The sequence below is a fragment of the Opisthocomus hoazin genome, chromosome 10 (genome assembly GCF_030867145.1).
Source record: "Opisthocomus hoazin isolate bOpiHoa1 chromosome 10, bOpiHoa1.hap1, whole genome shotgun sequence".
Taxonomy (NCBI): domain Eukaryota; kingdom Metazoa; phylum Chordata; class Aves; order Opisthocomiformes; family Opisthocomidae; genus Opisthocomus; species Opisthocomus hoazin.
The window spans coordinates 14,001,034-14,019,275 of record NC_134423.1 but is presented as its reverse complement, the minus strand read 5'-3'; the positions used below and the strand labels follow the sequence as shown (position 1 = coordinate 14,019,275).

The window sequence follows — 18,242 nt, the reverse complement described above, 5'->3', positions numbered from 1 at the left end:
CTGTTGGATGGAGTTGGGTGGCAGTCCTGGTGTCTGTAAGGAGACATCTCCACGTCGCAAGGAGCACAGGCAGAGGGGCGAGCCATGTCACCAGCCTGCAGCTTATCAGAGTTACTTTCTCTGCTCATCCCTTGAGAAACCACATTAAAGGAGGCGAAGGGACCAGAACAGGTGCCTCCTCGCCCCGGGCGGACTCCCATGGCCAGCAGCACGCTCGCCCAGCGGCAAGGAGCCACCAGCAGCTTCGCAGCGGATGTTGAATTTGCCAAGGAGCAGGAGAGAGGCGCGAAGCACCGGCAGCAGCAAGCAGTGATTTATAAAGCTGACGTGCCATTCCAGGTCATATATCGACAGGAGCCTCGCCTCCTACGCAGGCGGGGAGCCAGGCCGATTATCTGTCATATGCTGCAAGACACGGTGCCAAACCGAGATCACCCAGCTTGTTTGCTAAAACAAAAAAATAAAAAAAAAATGAAAAGCACCACACAGATGCAGGCAACCGGCTTTTGTTCAAGCTGGTGCTTGCCGGTGGTAGGTGAGCAAACGCATCAGCCTGCGTGAAAGCATGTAACGCCTGGAGGCTGATCCTCCCTTGAGCTCCTGGAAAGAGTGGTGGCAACCAGCAGGCAGGAGCATCGCTCGCAGGAGCAGCGCCGCAGCTGCCCGACACCCGCCCGTGGGTGTTCTCCCACCTTGACTCACCCCAAATTAGGCCCCAGGGTTCTCACAGCATTACAGGCTTCGGAGGCAGAGCTGGCTGCTCCGTGAATCCCACAGCCAGCGCGGTGCTGCCAGGACACGGAGCTAAGCGGTCCCTTCTCCTGCGCTGCCAGGCGAGGAGCAGGCAGCAAAACAGCCTGGGCAAAAAAAAAGGTGTTCACAGGTCCACTCGCACAAGCCACGTGGCTTTCGCAACTAGCTCACGTTAAAAAAATAAAACACAACAGTGCACTTGTTAAGAAATCAATTTTAAGAAACCAATTTTTCAGAAATTCAGATTTAAGATGACATTTCCTCCAAATTCTGTTTCCTCTGCCAGACCGAACGGATTAGCTGAGCACCACCTGCACCCGAGTCAGCCAAGAGTCACCAAGCTGAACCGCCGCAGCCTGAAGGACGCAAGCTTCTGGAGCTGCCAATGCCGTGTTAACCTTTTTTTCCTCCCTTCTGTTTCACTGAGTAATCCCCAGACGCAGCCACTCCGCGGCACGACACCATTCAATATTCCTTAGGGAGCCTCATATTCCTTAGGGAGCCTCGGAGCCTTTCCTCCCCCGGGATCAAGAGTGGTAAAAGGTTTGTGGTGCTTGTTTGACAGCCCTGCAGAGCAAGCGCAACGCAAACCCCACCACTTCCAAAGCGTATTTCATCCAGAGTTTTAAGAGAGAAACCAAATTACATGGGAGAGAAAGTCAAGACACTCAGGTCAAGAGTTTGAGAAGCGCTCGCTGATTTTTTTGTTCCCCAGGTTTTGCCAAGTGCCTTAGAGGATGCAGATTTTCTGAGGAGGGGATATTCAGAGGTCCTCCAAAACAAGGCATGCAACAACAGAAGGACCTAACCTAACCACTGATGAGAACATCATCCAAAACAACAATACAATGTTGTGTTTTGAAGGAGGAAACAAACCTGGAAGAGCCAAGCTGTCAATGCGCCATCATCATCGCTCAGAGTGAAACAGCTACACGAAGATTTGAGGGTTTGGGCATAGAGAGGCGAGCATGACTACGGAAGAAGCCTTGTTCCAGTCTTCTAGCCCGTTTTGGTCACCTCCAGCTGCATGTCCAGCTCACGCAGACCAGAAGCAAGGCCAACACATGCAGCCCCGTGGGACAGGAGGCTCCTCGGAGAGGTGAGACCTCAGCCGCGTTGACTCTAAGCAACAAACCTTCACCCGCGACTTCAAACAACGTGACACGCTGGGAACCTGTCATTAGGTAATTAAGAACCTGAATATTTTTACACCTAGGATATGTCACTGCAGGCCATGCACAAGCAAGCCACCCGTCGCTCCACAGCGATGGTGGGGGGAGCCTCCAGCGCCAGGCAAAAACAGGACCAGGAGGTGACCGTCTGGGAACAAAAACAAAACCTTGGAGGTGACCATCTGGGAACAAAAACAAAACCTTGGGGTTGTGAGCCAGGCTCTGTCCCAGCCAAGCTTGCGTGCTAGCAGTTTCAGCAGGGGGTTGTTTGCTGACAGCTTAAAGGATTTAAGGGAAGGATCAGCCATGGCTTTGCTGATAAGGGAACCAGTGGCAAACTCAGAGCAATCCCATGAGCATGGGGAGAAGCTTGAAGAGGACAGGGAACGCAGGGGCGAGCCTACAACAGCAATAACAGGGACAGTTTGATTTGCGTAAGGAAGTCGGTCAGCAGCTGCTCTTCCAGGCATTAACAACCCTCATTTGCTGTCCACCAAATATGGAGAACAGCTCTGGAGTCCCACCTTCATGAGAGCGCACTGGATCATTTGGGGAACCAAAGGCTGTACAAGAGAGAACATCACAGCCCTCAGTCGTGAGTAAAGGTGCCCAAAAAGCAGAGAGCGCAGGAAGTCTAGAGGAAAAGGATGTGGTGGTGGGAGTCCTGGTCTGGAGGTGGGGTAGGAGGGAAACCCTACTACACAGCAGCAGGCAGCAAGAAACTGCAGATGGGCAGCACTGGCTGATCCAGGAAAGCTTCACATTTGTTGCCTAAGAGCTCCACAGAGTGTTTACAGACAAATCAGGCTTATGTCCAGGTGTACGCAACAGATAAAAAGCAGGAGGAGGCAGATCTGCTCCAGATCAGCAGGGGAACACTCAACCGGAGGGGTTCATTCCAGCAAGCACGGGATGCTGGTCACCAGGAACATACGTAGACAGATCGATGGACTTGTCTGGCAGGCTGGAGCCCAGCAACAAGGGCATGCTCCAGCTGGGAGCAGTGAATCCACTCACTCAACCCTCTCCAGCTGCTCAGCAAACAAGCACAGTCCCCTTAAGAGAAAGCACAATCAGCACAGATTTAGCTGCAAGAGGGTGGGGATATCGCTGAGCTCCAAGCCATGGTCTGAACCTTATCTGCTGCTTTAATACCTATCAGTGTTGATACAGATTAAAGGATTAGTCAGGATTACTGAAGGCAACCCCCCTCACCCCAGGCAGCCAGGATGGGCATGGGTTTGGTGCAGCTCCGGCATTCCCCTCTTGCACCCTTGGAAGAGAAAGAGCCTATGGAAAGCGTGGAGAGGAGGCTCCCCATGAGCAATGGCATCCTTGAAAAGTCAGCCCATTCACAATGGAGAGAGACTGGGCTCTCCAGGAAGAAAACTAAGCCTTGACAGCCAGGATCCCAGCAGGATTCAGGTTTGTTGTCCCTACAGTTGCCTACCAACACAGGCCACGTTCAGCAAGTCTTTGTGGACTGGTACCACCACCAGAAGAAACCATCCCACCACGCTCCATCCACGGCTGCCCATTCCCACCCTGGCCCAAAGCCCTCTTTTACCAACACGAGCATTTGTGCAGCGTTGGGAAACCGTCTGGTTAAATCCTGCTTTTGATGTTGCTCAGCACAGCTTTTAATTGGATCATTTCCCTGACCCAGTTCCCCACATGGTTGCACAAACCCTTGAGCATCAGTGTGGGAAGAGGTGGCCAGGAGCAGACAGGACACCTCCCTGGCATAGCGGCGAAGCCCCAATGATCACGCAAACAGGCAGGAAAGTTCCTGTGCCCTAAGCTCAGGCTGAACATGAACTTTGTGAGAATTCCCATCTTCCAACAGATCAAACACCTGCTGTGTCTCCTGAAACCTGGCTGGGCTGAAAGCAGTTCAGGACAACAGGAAAGACTGGAGATCCCAAAGCAGAGCAATACCCCAGCACTGCCTCCTGCCCCCACATACCCTGCTCCCTTCCCCAGGCAAGAGCCATCAGATAGGAAGACCATGGCTGTGGTCTTCCCCTGGGCAGCAGGACCTCATATCTCAGCCAGTCATCATCCAGGACAACCCGACTCTGAAGTATAAAGGCAAAAAGAGTAACGGCAAGCCCCTGAGCAACGGGCGAGCTGTGTGTAGGCATTCGGGGGATGCCGGCAAGGAGAGCAGGCTACAACACAGCAGAAGAGGTGGGACTTCTGATGTTCAGACAGATCTATGGAGGAGCGAAGAAAACGCAGACTTGCATTTTGGGACAATCCAGCTGGTCAGCACAGCTGCGGTCTCTAGTCTTCACACTCCACGTATGAGAATGTAACATCCCAAGATGCAGGTGTGCTTCAGCACGTGCCCGCATGCTGACACTGCCGCTTCCATGTGCAAGCTGGCTTTGGTAGGACACCCTGGCAGTAAGGAACCACTGGGGCATGCATGAGGGAGTGTTTTACATGGCTGGCCTGCCTCCTTTACCAGCAAATCCCAGTCCAGCACCTCTGGGCACAACATTCATGTTGAACATCACCTCAAGCATGGGAGGCTCTCATAGAGCACCACAAGTCCAAGAGGTTTGCAAGTCAGATACTGCTGAGACCAAAGGTGGAACCAAACCTGGCTCCTCCTGTTCCCTTGCTTCCCTTACAAGGACAACGGGTGGGAATGGCAGAGGTGCTGAAGCAGTCAGAGATAGGACGACAGGCTTAGAAGTCGGGGGAAAGACCTGCAGAGCAAGACACCACCATTCTGAAACAATCATCTTCCAGAGCCAAGTCCAGCTTCCCTGGGTAGTGCACTCACTTCCATGTGCCAGCACCCCACGTCCTGCTGCGATTCAAGCAGGTCATCCTTCAGACCAAGCTGCAAACCCAAGGCAGTCCCCCTGTCCCCTCCAAAGCAGCAGCTCCTCTGCAAGGTGAAGCCCAGGCAGCTCTGCTCCAGCACCTAGCTCCTTCCCAGCAAAATACAACCAGGCTGCAAACAGCCCAGAAAGGCAGGCAAAGCCCAGGCCCCACACTGCTAACGTGCTCGTGAAAAATATATGCAGATAAAAGATTCCCTCCCCTCATGCAGAGAAGGTCCGAGTAAGACGAAGGACCAGAATCTTCACCAAATCAATCACGCTTCACTCAAAAATGCACACTACACGATCGCCTCTCTATAAGAAACAAGATGAAGCGCCAAGACCTGCAGTACTGGACTTCCAATAAAGCCTAATGAGCAACCCTACACTGGGATTTCAGTCCAGAAAAAACAAGTGACGTTTGCCCCACCGGGAACACACAAGCTGCAGAAGTCGCACCAGGCACGCGGGTGATGGCCTGCCAGCAGCAATAAATCTGACACTGGAACGGCGTTCCAGCCCGGTGCCAGGACAGGTCAATTAAGCCCCTACAAATTCTTGGCGCAGGTGGAGCAGCGGCTGCTTTCAGCCCCAGTGGGTTACAAGCCAGCTGGAGTCCTCCAGTGAGTCTCTGGAGCCAGGCTCCACATCCTGTCCCACTCTCCCGGCATGTCTCCTGCCCGGCGCGGATGTGTTCAGCCGTCCACGGGCTTCGAGGAGCTCTGCCGGCAGAGCCACCGAGCCTGACAGTGCTTTCCAGAGTTCATTTCAGAGCCAAGAGAAGCTCCTAAAGAGGAGCATGCTGTCCCACCAATACGACCTTCGCCAAGTTAATATCAAAACTGTTTATGGAGTCAAGGCTATCAGTCATGACTAATTCTCTGCTCACCGGCAGCAGCGTCATCCCCTGGCTGCACTCACCCTTCGCTCCTGCTCCCTCCAAAGCCACTGGTTGTTTTCAATGAACTCAAGCAGCGGCACGCTCAAGGCCTAGCTTTGCATATTACTCAACAGCACACGACAGTCACCGACAGTCACCGATGTTCTCGCCAGGAAAGTACCACCTACAAAACATGAACCCTCAGGCTTGACAGGATATGCAAGCCACCAGCCAAGAGGTTCAGAAGAAAGTCCTCTTACAAGCACCATCTTCTTAATAGCACCTAAACAGTTGTCTGTATTCAGTTAATTGTGAATTGACCAAGCTGACCCAATACAGACAATCCCAGGTCCTTCAGGAGAGGCACAGCACAGTACAAAGCCAGGGGAGCACATGAAGCTTCCTCCAGCGGATCTCACTCTGCCCCCTACAAAGCAGATGGCATCAAAAACATATTTTGCTTCATGGCCATGCAACTTTGGAGAACACATGCCGCGTGTACCTACACGTCTCATCAAGGAAGAAGCGTAGCTCCCTTTCACTGCACAAGTTGTCAAACAAAGTCACAGCATACGGACGTGTGATTTTTAGTGAAAACACTGCCAGAAGGAGCATGACGAAGAGGGCAGAGTGAAGGCTGCTGCACTCAGCTTAGCTCTGCACTCCCCAGATGCCGAGAGCCAAACGCTCAACTCTGATGCTGCACCCACCTACTTTTCAGCTGGCTCTTCACACAGTACCCTAAAGCTCATCCACATCACGTTGTCACCATTGCGTCCTCAACACCTAAAGCTACACCAGCTATCAGGCTTGTTACGTCAGCTTGTGCAGGATCAGGTGTCATTCTGCAGGCGCAAAAGCAATTCAGTACGGGAGGCAAGGAAGACGGATGTGTGGATCAGCAGGTTCCGGACTCTTCCCATCAACCCGGCCATGTGCTTGCAAATCCCTCCTCTCAAGGATTCGGTCACCTCAACCACAGCTTCCTGCAACTTCCCCGACCACTATCAGATCATCTCACACAGCACGTGACAAACTCAAACACTCTCGTAGAGAATTTATAGTCCTATAACTCCCAGCAGTAACGACCAGTTGGAGCATCTGGGGGCTTCCTAGGGTTGTTCACTGTGCTCACCCAAAGTGTTTTACAGGAGAAAGTCCCAAGGGCGGTACGTAGTCTCAAACAAAGATTATCTTTGGCAGCTTTATCAGAACAGTTCTCACTCCCTTAACCTCTTCTTGGATGAAAGCACATTTAGAAAAACAGTCCAGATGTTCAAATATCAATAACACAAAAAGCAACAGTACAACGCAGTCTTGAAGAACCCTTTACAAATAAATACAACTTTGGGGGGTTTCTACTCAGCAGCGCCAGGCCCACACTCATAAACCAAAACTACATGCTTACCTCGCCTGGAATGGGAAAATAAAACCTGGTTTGGGTTACCCATCTGCAGGACATGCACACAAGAACGGCTCCTGCAAGCTCTCCTTCCCCTCAATGGTCAAGCGACTCGTACCACTCAATGGATTTTTAATCAAATTTTCCAAAATAACAATTTACAGAAGGAGTTACAACTGAGCCAAACCCCAGAACAAGAAACTTGAGAAGTCGTTGCTGCCCAGGGAGGTTGTGGAGTCTCCTTCTCTGGAGATATTCAAGACCCACCTGGACAAGGTCCTGTGCAGCTTGCTGTAGGTGACCCTGCTTCGGCAGGAGGGTTGGACTAGATGACCCACAGAGGTCCCTTCCAACCCCTACTATTCTGTGATTCTGTGAAACTTGCCATCAGCTCTAAGCGAGGGTCTAGATAGCTGAGATTAAACTCCCATCACAGCAACAGGTTTGTCCGAACTAGGAGATACCCCTCACGCACACCTCAGTTTCAACCTGGACATCACGCATGACGGCTTTGAACCTTACAGCAGCATTTCCCACTCCCAACAGCATTTACCATTACCATCAACAGCTCAGCACCTTAGAACCATAGAATGGTTTGGGTTGGAAGGGACCTTCAAAGATCATCTACTCCAACCCCCCTGCCATGGGCAGGGACATCTTCCACTAGACCATGCTGCTCAAAGCCCCATCCAACCTTGTCTTGAACACATAAACACATGTCCTCCTCATGCCCAGTCTAAACCCACCCTCTTTCAGTTTAATCTGTTGCCCTTTGCCCTGTCACTACAGAGCTCAGCAATAAGGCTCCATCTTTCCTACAAGCCTCCTTTATGTGTTCAATAGCCACAAGAAGGTCTCCCCAGACCCTCTACAACTCAACCACCCCAACTCCCTCCTGCTCTCTCCACACCAGAGGTGTGCCAGCCCTCTGACCATTTTCACGGCCCTCCTCTGAACTTGCTACAACAACTGCCATGTCTTTCTTGCCCTGGGGACCTCTGAGCTGGACGCAGCGCTCCAGGTGACGTCTCACCAGCACGGAGCAGAGGGGGAACATCACCTCCCTCCGCCTGCCACACACGCTGCTCTGGGTGCAGCCCAGCACACGCTACCTTTCTGGGCTGCCAGCTCACAGCCACTTTGTCACCCACCAGGATCCCCAAGGCCTCCTCCACACAGCTGCTCTCAACCTATTCTCCCCCCAGTCCGTACTAGTGCTGCAGGTTGCCTCAATCCAGCTGCAGGACCTTGCCCTTGGCCTGGCTGAACCTCATGAGGTTCACGCAGGCCCGCTCCTCAAGCCTGTCAGTGTGAACTTCTTGAAGAAATCTAACCGTATTGCACTACTGCCCCAATCTACAAGGCCACTATTACTATAAATTAAGCAATCTTCTCCTCCCAAGACGTGCTGGCCATCTCCAGCTGGTCTGGGATGACTTTCACCAACTGCTCCCAGAGGACTCTGCCTCATTTTCTGCTGACAGCAAGTCTCCAGCATGTTGAAGGCGGCTTGTTTTCTCCCTCCTCTCACCCAGCCCAGGGTGGGGGGGCAGGAACGCTAATGGAATCCCATTAAACTGGCCAGAAGAAACCCAACCCACTCGAGCCACGGCCCCGTCTCTGCCCTTTCCATTCATCAGCAATCTCAGCATGAAGCGCAGTTGTCAGAAGATTTCTTGGGTTTCCATAAGTTCTTCTGCCAAGTTCTGATTAAAATCCTCTCCTAAGTGGTTTTCTCTTTATTCAATTTCCTAGAACTGAGAAGTAAAGCGGACCTGAGAGTGGCACAGAGTGCCGGAGCTCACAGCCACTGATACAGCCAGGCCACCCGAGTCTCCCACGCCGGCTCATTAGGACCAATGGGAAATTGAAAACTATTCTCTTCCCATCTCCTGTTATCAGACCATCAGCTCCCAGAGGAGACCGGGTTTTAATGGCCCCACTTGCTGGCAGGAGGCTGGATTTGCTTGGTTGGTGTGGGCTGCCAAGACCCCTCTCGCCAGGTGCTGTTTAGTGCCACATTTGAAACACGTTGATGAATGAGGATGGCTCCAAAAAGCTTTCAGGCAATGCACAACAGCGGAGCAGTGGGTAAGGAGCAAAGCACAGCACCGTAACACAGATCTCCACGCCCAGAAATGTCCATTTTAACAAAACCCTGGTCCCCAACCCCAACTCCACATGCTCTACTTCATTACAGTGGCTTCGAAAGAGCAGCCAACCTCTCATCACAGGCTCCTTGCGCTACCGGCTTGGGATCTTTGCCAAATTGGATCCCCTCCTTGCCCAGAAAATCTGGCTGCTTCTGTGGCCTGGAGCATGAAGCCATTGGTTTCTTGCCCAGAAACAACAGGCACCTGCAAGTCTGGTCACTCTCGCTCCTGCGGTCAAAGGCTCAAAGGAGACGATCAGGATGCCACAAAGATGTGGTGCATCTCACTCATCCTCTTCTCCTGCCCAAGAGCAGCCGAGGAGAACCCCTTCCCTGCGGGAAGGTGAATGCATTTGACCCCAGGGCTCAAGCACGCTGGGACTGTTGGGTAGGGAGGCGATGCAACAGGAACCCCAAAACAGCCTCCATTCACACAACAAGAAAAAACAGAACCGGATCTGCTGCTGCCCTTTCCACCACATCTTCCACCTTTGAAGAGTCCCACAGAGGGAGGTGCTCCTGCCAGGAGCCAAGGCACTACTCTTAAGTACACAGCCTGGAAATCCCAAAATTTCCATTTTTTTTAATGCCATGTACCTCCTCACGCCCTTGGGGAGACAGGTGAATGCTGAACTCAGTTACAAAGACCACGTGGACAGACACAAGCTGATCCAAGCTCCCATTAGCTACTGTTGAGTTATGCATTGTGAGGAATGCCACAGAATCATAGGGGTTGGAAAGGACCTCTGGGGATCATCTGGACCAACCCCCTGCCAAAGCAGGGTCACTCAGAGCAGGCTGCACAGGACCGCGTCCAGGCAGGTCTTGAATATCTTCAGAGAAGGAGACTCCACAACCTCCCTGGGCAGCCTGTGCCAGGGCTCCATCACCCTCAGAGTGAAGAAGTTCTTCCTTGTGTTCAGCTGGAACTTCCTCTGCTTCAGTTTGTGCCCAGTTTCTTGGTCTGTAGGATGGAGCAGAACGGAGCACAGGCTGTGAGCCCCTCAAAAGCAAAGCCATGGCACATTCGGTCACCCTTACGCCGATGGTGGTTTCATGTGCAGCCTTTGCTTTTTTGATGCAAGATCCAGTCCCTGCAGAGCACAGCCCACAAGCTCAACCACCCGCTCTCCCCCCCCAGCTAGCAAGGGGCTTTAACTCTTCCCCCAGTTCAGGGCAGCTAAGAAATGTTCTGCTCGTAGCCGCAGGATTTGTCCCAAAAGGCTGGTTTCCTTCAAAGGGACATTCAAAGCTCAGCCCCTCCAGTTTCCATCACCCTGTACACAAAGCGGAGTATTAACAGTCAGTCTGGAAGACCATAAAACACTCAATACCTAAAGAGTTCCTGTACCTTGAAATGTTAATGCTAAGCAAAAAAAGAAACCTTCCTGTTAGCAAACTGCTCTGCCCTGTGATATATACACTGCTGCCTTCCTCCCCTCCAAGCCACAGAACAGCAAACAGCACCCAAAGCCCTAAAACACCGCTCTGCTTACAAGGCATCCTATAGACCTGCTCGTCTCCCCGACGCCAGCACATGCCAGCTCTTCTTGATGGCTTAGTTACCACCTCAAAGAGCCGCTGGCACCCAGCCATCCTCCCCTCACAGGATCCTTTTCAGCCTTCCAAAGCCATCTCCCTGGTTCCCCAAGCACACACTGCCCAGCCCTGGCTCCTGCTTCTTCCAAGCCTCCCTTCCCCACTCAGCTCCAGCGCTGATGTCCCCTGGTCTCTCCCACGGCTTTGCTACCCTGTCCTTGCGAAGGGCCTCTGCCGCCTACACAGGGTCAGGGGGACACGGGAACACTGGCAGAGGAGCTGGAGCAGAGACCTGGGGTTGCACGTCCCGTCGGGACCCCAAGCTGGCAGGGTGGCACCAGCTGGAAATGCTCGCTTGGGGCTGGTATCATCACGTTAGCCGCGGCTCTCAGCACGCGCCGTGCTGGGCGTGGGACCACCAGGACATCGCAGCCCCTTTGCTGCAGCGTGACGGCGATGCAGCATCCCAGCATCGACGCCAGCTTCAGCAGCACCGATTATTTTTGGGATGCTCTCCCCAAGGAACAAGCCCCTTTCGGACAACATACCCCACGCCTCCTCTCGCTGCCATCCACGGATGCGCTGCCGGGCAGACGCAGCTCTCCCTCCTCCACACTGGCCGGCGATGGCCTTGAACCCAGGACCGAGCTCTGGCTGCGGGGTCCTCTTCCGAGGCCGTGCAGCACGCGGCTCACCGCACAACGTGCCGCGTCCATCCATCGCGCAGACGAACGGGGCCGATCCCAGCGCAGGAGGCAGGGTGCCCACATCCCAACAACCGCAGGGAGAGAGTGACGGGGGGGGCGAGCAGGGGGAGTCAGGAACAGCACTCGTTTGCATAGCATCTGGGGGAAAATAAACAATCACAACATTGCATTTGCATAGCTAATTGGGGGGGTAGCTTCCTGGAGTGAAATTACCTTCTGGCTTGGGGGGGGGGGGGGGGGGGGGGAACCACAAAAAACAACACAACCACAGGATTTGTAGCCATCATGGTGCCTTCTCCACCCAGAGCACCCTGGGTGCTCTCCCTGACAAGCCCATGCTCGCGCCTCACAGAGGAGCATCCCATCTGGGCGGAGGACTGGGGAAACCGAGGCACGAGCATTTGCATCGAGGAAGGACAGCCTAAAGCCCCAATGGCTCCTCTCGCTCCCTTGGTGCCGGGCAAAACGCGCTTTTGAGTTGCATCACATCCCACCCCCTTGACAGGACGGTAAAACGTGGCGACCTTGATGGCGTCACCAGAATCAAAGCTGAAGCCTGCAAAGCAGGCTTGCTCTCCACATTACACAACGCAGCACGCTTCAAGAGACCCCGAGTGAACAAGGGCCAGACAATATTTTAAAATAAATCTAGACACGTACTGAGTTTTAAACCAATTTCAGTGTCAAGCACAGGGGAAACATCAGCAGATAGGAGCACGCGCCATTACCACGCCGTAGAAAAGCACTGTGGTCCACATCTTCCTGCACAGGGATTTGTCCTGTCCGCAGCGTGCTGGGACAGAGCCCGCACCGCTCGCCAGCCGCAGGCAAGGCTGGGGGCAAGAGAGGGTGAGGGACGGACAGCACGGGCACCACACGGGTCAAAGGGTGCTGGCCAAAGCCACCGCGATGTCTGCAAGAGGCCGGTGGCCGGGCCGAGTCCCCAGCCCCTCACAGCACGGCATTGCCCCAGCAAAGGCCCCGTCTTCAGACCCAGGCAGCACCACGCTGCCCACCATCCTGTCCATCCCCATGCCAGCCTGCAACCCGAGCTCACCCTAGAAAACCCTGAGCGCGTTTATTTACATCAGATCAGTTCCCTGGGCAGGAATGAGTAACAAGGACAGGAATATCTCCAGCAGATGTTGTCACCAAATACAACATATCGTCAGGCTGCTGGTAGCTTGAAATCATTTCGGAGCCCAGCGATGTCTCTCCAGCCCTGGGCTGTGTCTTCCCAGCCCTTCGACTCCAGCTCCTGGCTCAGCATCTACAAGACCTGGGATGGCTTTTCTCCTGCAGCCGGATGAGGACTCCAGCTCCAGGCATTGATCACCACCAGGTGGGAACGTCACAAGAAGTCACCCCAAAAAGTCCATTGCAAACACCAAGGTGCCTTTTATCCTGCAGAGGGGTGCTGCCTGACATCAGCTCTGAGTATCTGGTTGCCCTCTCGCCCAGCACGTCTCTGATGCTGCCTGCATGCGAGGACTCGCAGGGAAGATGGATTTCACAGCTCCAGCCTGAAGCATCCTCAAGAGCACTGTCAGAGGAACACAGCACTGTGTTTTCATGGCAAACACTGGGAAGACAGTGGCACGGAGGACGCTGTGCCTGCAGGAAACGGGGAAAAGGTGGCGAATCCCCAATGAGCCACCGCTTACAAGCAGATGAAGGGAAAAGCGCTTTGCTCCGCAGCCCTTTCCTTTTCCCGGCTGCCGGGTGGAGGAGCAGCTTTGCTCATTAGCGGGTTATTCCTGGCACACTCCCCCTGCATCAGCTCCCCGGCAGGGCTGCGGGAGCAGCTCGTTGGGTTTTGAAGCTTTCGGGATCACACGGCACTCGAAACGCGCGAATCTTCCTGTAAAGAAATCTCACTCAGGCAGATAAATGGTGTTTTGTAACTGGGGTCATTAGGCTAATCAGCAGCCACCGCCAGCCTGGAAGCAAAGCAATAAACAAGAGAGAGTCTACCCGAGCCGGTTAGCCTCCAAATCTGACCCATCTCAAGCAGTTACCGTCTCCATCGGAGGAGAAACCAGGTCCCTGAGTCAGTAGGATCAATCACCTGCCGGCCTTTTCATCCCAATCTCTCATCAATGCACTGGGGGAGCGGATTTGCAGATCGCCTGTGCCGAGGGAGCAGTGTACGGACCCCGTCGAGAAAGAACGGTACCCCTCTCCGTCAGCCTCCTTGTTTGCGCGTTGTCATTCCACTCTCGTGCTTCGGGAACAGGTAGACGTTTTCTCCGCTTTCTCAGCGTGGCTCCGTCTCCTACAGCCACGTCCGTGACGGGGAGCGACAGGTCCTGCTTCCCGCTCTGGCAGCATTTCAGCACAACGACCTATTAAACGGGATACGGCAACGCCAGCGGGTCGGGCATCCGAACTACCTCACCCCTTAACTAGTCCTTCCTAACGCTGCCAGCCAGCAAAGCAAATGGGGAGGAGATGCAATTTTTCCTTTATAAAACCTTCAGAAGTGGGATCAGCTGAAACTCCCAGCCCTCTACATCTAGCAGTTATATAAAAAAAAAAAAAGCCCACATATAAATAACCTCTCAGCAGGAGCCAAAACTCAAAGACTAACCCCGTGGTTTGAAGTGAACGAGGCCAACTTCCTCCTTTGTAGCTCCTGACACACGCTGGCTGCGTGCCCCCTTCTTGCCGTGTTCCCGCAGCAGCAGGCTCCGGGCGGCAGGTCTGGGACGGCAAGGCAACGAGCGGTGTCATTCCGAGGGCTCCCAGCACAGCCCTGTCAGCAGCTCTGGAGGCGGCCGATTCCGGCGTGGCTGGAGAAAGGAAACCATGGCGAGAGGAGCAGGCAAGAGCCGGCAGCTGCCTGCACCCCCTGCCACTTCCCTGAGCTGCCAGCGCCGCTTTGGCTGCCGCTCCCCGGGAAGAGCCCAGCCCTGCAGAGCGAGGGCTGGGAAACGGCGCTGAGACGGCAGGGAAACAGCATGCGCCCGAGGTTTTCACGACCAGCAGGTCCCTACCCCAAATGCTTGGCTTCCCGCAGGCCCTAAAAATCCCAGGGAAAAAGGAATTACAGGGTTAATGCCAGCCCTGAAGGGAGGGATGGAGCAAGCTTTGGACGGGCTGTAAAGCAAAAATTGTTTTCACCAAAACGCCTCCCATTGGGAGTTTCTCCTCCCAAACTCTGGCCCCACAACAAGCAAACCCGTGACGGGTGCTTCCCATCACGCCTGGGTCAAAATCGCAAGCGCGTCTTTGAAGCAGGAGGCGCGTGCAACGCCCCAGCCCGGCTTTGCCCCACATCAGGCGACTCGGCTTCCCAACCCACCAGCCAGAAAGCAGAGGAGCTCTTCATCCTCAGCTCAGCGGAGACCCCGGATCAGGGTAGCTCGGGTTTTGCCAAAGCCTCGCATCAAACGCCTTGACATCTGCGGTGAGAAGAGCTGTTTTGGTGTGTTGGGTTTTTCCACGAGCACAGAAAGCGCTCGGCATGCAGAGGGCTCAAGCCTCCGGCACAGCGGCTGCCTGCTCCCACGCCGTTCCTTGGGGAGCTCAGTGGTCAAACCACATCTGAACCGCTTTATAGGGGAGCAAGACACAAAGAGCCGCCAGCGGAGGGTAAGATCAAGTCCTCAAAGGAGGCACAGAGAGCAGAGCTGGAAGCTCTGAGCAACGTGGATCGGCGGCGCTGCGGCACCGGTGCCACCATCAGCTAGCGAAGGAGAAGAGGGCAAGCGCTACGGACAGCAAGAAGCTGGCGAAGGCTGGGATACTGCAACCGAAGTGGCCACGGCAGAGCTGGAGATGTTCATATCCACCGGCAGGACGATGCAACGCAGCAGCACAGGATTAGTGACTACATCTCTACGGCATGGGGTAAGGAGCTGCCTCCACGATCGGGTTTGGGCCAAGCCCACAGCAGTCACCAGGCTCCACACAGAGCATCTCCCTCTCTTTGAGACACAAAGCTGGAAGCAGATGCAATATCCAACAAACAGAAACGTCCCTAAGAGAGTCTACGGCGGTCTCCTGTTGCGCTTGGACTTAGCAGAGCTACTGCCTTCTAGCAAGATCTCACCTCTTCAAGCTGGAGTCATCCAACCACCCCTTTACCCTACGCGTTGCCGCTCTGTCCACCACCGAACCTCATCCCTCCCACCAAATATGGCTAAAAAAAGAAAAGGCAACCATGGTTTGCTTCCAGGTAAAGAATTCACAGGTGGGGGATACCCAGCACCTGGGGGTTCATCCCACGTCCCAGTCAAGCTGGGACGGTCACAACTGTAGGAACAGCGCTGAAGATACTCTGCAGATCTGCCTCTACGGGTTCAGGGGAAGAAGGCCTGCTCAGATGACATGAAAGCCACACTGCACACTGCCAGACATGACAGTGGCAGCAGGGAGAGTCCAGGGACACGTTTTTTGGGAGTGTTTCTTTCTTGGCAGCTGCCACCCCACTTCCCCCACCCCCATCTGACCTCCCAGCCACCGCTTGAGCACCACCTCCAATGCCACACTGTCCTCCCACAGAACCAGAAACGTATTTCCATACCAGCTTCAGGGCCTGCCCACGGCGGTGTCCCCCACCTTACAATGTCCCCTCACTACCCGTAGCAGGGGACCATGCGTAGGGCATAACCACACTGTGTTTGGGGGGAAAACTCAGGGCAAAAAACGCACCGGTGGTTTCTACCCCCTCTCCTGCAGAGGGATACAACCGAATCCACCCTCCTCTTTGCCCAAAGCCACAGCACACGTGATCCGGAGAGGCTTTTCAGCAGAGCGGAGTCTCCAGCGGCTTCTGTTTGCCTTTCCCTTGTCTGCAGCAGCATCGCATCTGGACTCTCCTCAGGAGGGGAAAGAAAAAAAAAAGAAAGAGAAAAGAAAAAATCCCCCCTCCCTCCTCCTGCTGAACAACCTCTCAATCAAAACAAAGCCGGAGCGGCAGCCAAGAGCTGGGAGGCTCTTTTGTTCAATGCTTCACGTCCCCGGCCAGGCCGGCTTGCCCCAGCGCGGCGAGGAGCGGGGTGCCAGTGCAATGGCGCGGGCAGCAGCAAGCAAGCGCCCGCCGCCCCGGTGAACGGACCCCGGGGCCAACTCGGCCACAGGAAGGCAGCCGGTGGGGCAGGCGATGAGCGCGGGCCTCCCGAGCCCGGCCGGCGCTGCCGCTCCGTGTACGGCCATTTTGCCGAGCGCGGCTGCTCACCGCGAGCAGCCGCTCCCTCCCGAACACCGGCGTGCCCAAACCAGACCTCGGCTCGGCCATCCCCAGCGACCCGCTGTCCGCCGAGGAGGGGACGGACCCGGCTGCTGGTCCATGTGCTCTGGACGTGGGTGATCAGTGCAGACTCACCTCTCTCGCTGCTGCAAGAAGTACTGAGCTCCCACTCCCGCCCTCCCCGAAACTCCGCTGGGTCTCCAGCAGCCTGGGCTGGTGCAAGGAGCTGCCCAGGCGCCAAACCACAGCCCAAGGCAAACCTGCGCTCGGTGCCAGTCCCAGCCCAGAGACCCTGGAAGGTTTCGGCAGGGTCACTGCCAGCGGGTTTCATTGTGATCAGCCCCATCCCCGGCAAAGTTATCACTGGTGTCCCGACACTCCGATGGCATCAGGTCTGAGGAGGGTACGTATCAAGCCAGGGCACGCCACAACAGGAGGCTGGATAAAGCCAAGACACGCACCTAGAAAAAGGGTATTTGGTTCCCAACGCTTCACCCCAAAAAGCAGCGACCACAAGAGCCACAGGGCCACACCAGCAAAACATCTCCCATCGAGCCCACGGACCATGCCCACAGGCTCCATCGCTGCGATGGCAAACACAGGAGCAAGGGCGATCTCGCCCGTGGACACCACGCCAGCTCAAGCACCAGCAGACACGAAAGCGTGCCTGAAACAAGCCAAAGCAAAGCTCTTTCCTACACCCAGCAAGGATGGCAGGGCTGCAAAACCCTACGGTAAGATATTTCAAGATCACAAAAGCAGAAGGAGGGGCAAACAGCAAGCTGACTGTGGCACCAAAGCACCTCATCAAGGAAAAAATGCTGGCTGCTGAAGTGCTCTTCAATCCAGCCAAGGAGATACAACAAAACCTGCTGGCTGGAGGCTGACTGCTCAGCGTGCACTGGGAGGTCACCTACCCCGAGCTGAAGCTGGCAGAGGGAGAGACGGTCTCTCTTTCTCCGTCCCCAGCTGGAGACCAGCCTCCCAGCGCGAGACGGAAGCGGGAGCCGCGCGGGGTTAAGCAGAGGACAAGCTGCCGGAGACCAAAGGTTGGGCTGAGTCACGTTGTGGCCGTTCTGTTTCGCTCTGAGCAAGTTTCTCGCTTCCCAGGCCTGCAGGAACCTGTCCCTTTCGTCCCCCCGACGCACTCCCTGGAGGAGATGCCCTCCCACAGCCAGCATGTACCTCCACTCTTTGCTTCTCCTTCAAACTCCACATGCTGGTTTTGGGTCATTTCTGCAGTTTTCAGGAAGCGTCCCATGCCACTGCTCACCTCCATCTCATCCCCCCCATCCTGCACCCTGCCCCAGCCATCAGCCCATCCTCAGGCTCTTCCTCGAGAAACAAAACCACTTTCCCACCCCTCTCCACGCTGACACCTTTTTTCTCCTCGCCCACAGCTCTCCCAACCCGAAGGAACCCATCTAGCTGGCCCCAGGAGGCTGACGAACCACAGTCGATGTTTTCTCTCGAGCCCAAACCTGACACGTTTTCCCGCAGATCCAGACCTTAAACCACTTCTCAAAACTGGGCTCAACCCATGAGCATGAGCCCCCACCGACATGACTGTACCTGCATCGGGACAAGTGGAAAGGCAGAACTGTCC

General features: G+C 54.8%; 1 protein-coding gene across 5 annotated transcripts in view; it reads right to left on the bottom strand.

Moving 5' to 3' along the window:
• ZNF609 (zinc finger protein 609) overlaps positions 1-18,242 on the bottom strand; it is a 73,810-nt gene that overhangs the window by 37,852 nt on the left and 17,716 nt on the right. Inside the window, exon 1 of one of the 5 annotated variants that reach the window (XM_075431738.1) lies at positions 11,284-11,355. The exons of the other annotated variants lie outside the window; for them this stretch is intronic. The gene's annotated coding sequence lies outside the window, so the exon portion shown is untranslated. Of the gene's footprint in view, positions 1-11,283; positions 11,356-18,242 lie in introns of those variants that run through there. 5 annotated transcript variants of the gene reach the window in all.